Raw genomic sequence first — 1,917 nt, 5'->3', positions numbered from 1 at the left:
GAACCCACTTTGAGAATCAATGCTTTAGATCAGCGTTTTCACTTTATGGATGGATCAGCTATGTACCCAAAGCCAGGTAGACCTCAGGCTACAGGTGAAGCCCGGGTCATGTCCTGGGCCTCCAAATTCCTGCACCACATCCAGTCTTACGGGCAAGATTAGGACACCCCGGAAATTGGCTTCCAGACAATATCCCGGCTGCAGGGGAGAACACCACCCTACGTAACCTCGTGACAGGTGTGTGCTGCAGTACACACTTGCTTGTTCCTCCTCTCTGTTCCCACTTCCTCCCCGCCCTAGGAGACCTGCCATGGCCTCCTGGTGAGCTGCGCTCATCCACTGCTCGCTGCCTTTCCAGGTAAGTTATCCCGTTCTACCTTTTCCCCTACCCAGAATGCCTAGGAGACCTCCCAGGAAAGGCCTCCTGGCTCCGCTCCTCCTCCCCTCAGCCCCCAGCCTGTCTGCCCTGATTCAAGATGTGACTGGGCTGGCACAAAATCCCAGTGGACAGTCACCAAACTGTCCACGACCTGGAATGTGGCCAGCACCCCCTAGTTGCAGGCAGGGGTCTTTGTGGGTGTGGCATGCACCCCCGTGGGAGAGGGCATGGAAGGTTCTGGGTGATTTGCCAAACTGGGAGGAAAGAGAGACGTTTATCCGTCTCCTTGGCAGAGCTCTGGAACGGAGTCCCCTCTGCACCCCAACCCTGTCAACAGCCTATCCCCACTTATCTTTTCTGGCTTTGGATTCTCCCTGGCCCTGCCTGCCTGGGGTGGACTTAAGATGCAATTGTTTTGTTTCTTTGTTTTTTATTTTTCTTCGAGACAGAATCTTGCTGTTGTCCAGACTGGAGTGCAGTGACGCGATCATGGCTCACTGCAGCCTCAAACTCCTGGGCTCGAGCGATCCTCCTGCCTCAGGCTCTGGAGTAGCTGGGACTATAGGCGTGTGCCACCTCACCCTGCTAATTTTTTTTTTTTTTTTTTTTTGTAGAGATAGGGTCTCACTATGTTGCCTCAGGCTAGACTTGTTCTGCGTTTTGTTTTTGTTGTTATTGTGGTTTTTTGTTTTTGAGACAGAGTCTTGCTCTGTCACCCAGGCTGGGGTACGGTGGCATGATCTCGGCTCACTGCAACCTCTGCCTCCCTCATTCAAGCGATTCTCGTGCCTCAGCCTCCTGAGTAGCTGGGATTAAGGCACCCGCTGCCACACCTGGCTAATTTTTGTATTTTTAGTAGAGACAGGATTTCACAATGTTGCCCAGGGTAGTCTCAAACTCCTGACCTCAGGTGATCTGCCTGCCTCAGCCTCCCCAAGTACTGGCATTATAGTCGTGAGCCACTTTGCCCAGCCAGTCAGGCTGATCTTGAACTCCTGGGCTCAAGTGATCCGCCCACCTCGACTTCCTGAAATGCTGGGATTACAGGCACGAACCACCATGCCCAGCCGTTTTTGTGTTTCTTGCTTCCTGATCTTTGTGATGTCCCAGCAGAGTAGCATTTTTTAATCTTTTTCTAGGAAAAAGTATCTTGGGTTCAACTTGGGTGGGATCTTGAGTCCTAATCACCCGCCATCAATCACCCGTTTCCCCGAATCTACCCTCCTGAAGGTCACTGACAAAGACTTGTCTTCTAGGAGAGGCTGCCATAAATCCAGGACCAACATAATTCCATCTTTTTTTTTTTTTTTGAGACAGTGTCTCGCTCTGTCACCCAGGCTGGAGTGCAGTGGCCAGATCTCAGCTCACTGCAAGCTCCGCCTCCAGGTTTACGCCATTCTCCTGCCTCAGCCTCCCAAGTAGCTGGGACTACAGGAGCCCACCACCGCGCCTGGCTAGTTTTTTATATTTTTTAGTAGAGACATGGTTTCACCGTGTTAGCCAGGATGGTCTCGGCCTCCCAAAGTGCTGGGATTACA

At 52.0% G+C, this 1,917-nt stretch overlaps 1 protein-coding gene across 1 annotated transcript in view; it reads left to right on the top strand.

Annotated features, from left to right (window-relative positions):
- The first annotated feature begins 293 nt into the window (after positions 1–293).
- LOC105530055 (galactoside 3(4)-L-fucosyltransferase) overlaps positions 294–1,917 on the top strand; it is a 28,670-nt gene continuing 27,046 nt past the window's right edge. Inside the window, exon 1 of the mRNA XM_011967400.1 lies at positions 294–358. The gene's annotated coding sequence lies outside the window, so the exon portion shown is untranslated. The remainder of the gene's footprint in view (positions 359–1,917) is intronic.

Source organism: Mandrillus leucophaeus, unplaced genomic scaffold, assembly GCF_000951045.1.
Source record: "Mandrillus leucophaeus isolate KB7577 unplaced genomic scaffold, Mleu.le_1.0 Scaffold8, whole genome shotgun sequence".
NCBI lineage: Eukaryota > Metazoa > Chordata > Mammalia > Primates > Cercopithecidae > Mandrillus > Mandrillus leucophaeus.
This window is presented reverse-complemented; position numbering and strand designations above follow the sequence as displayed.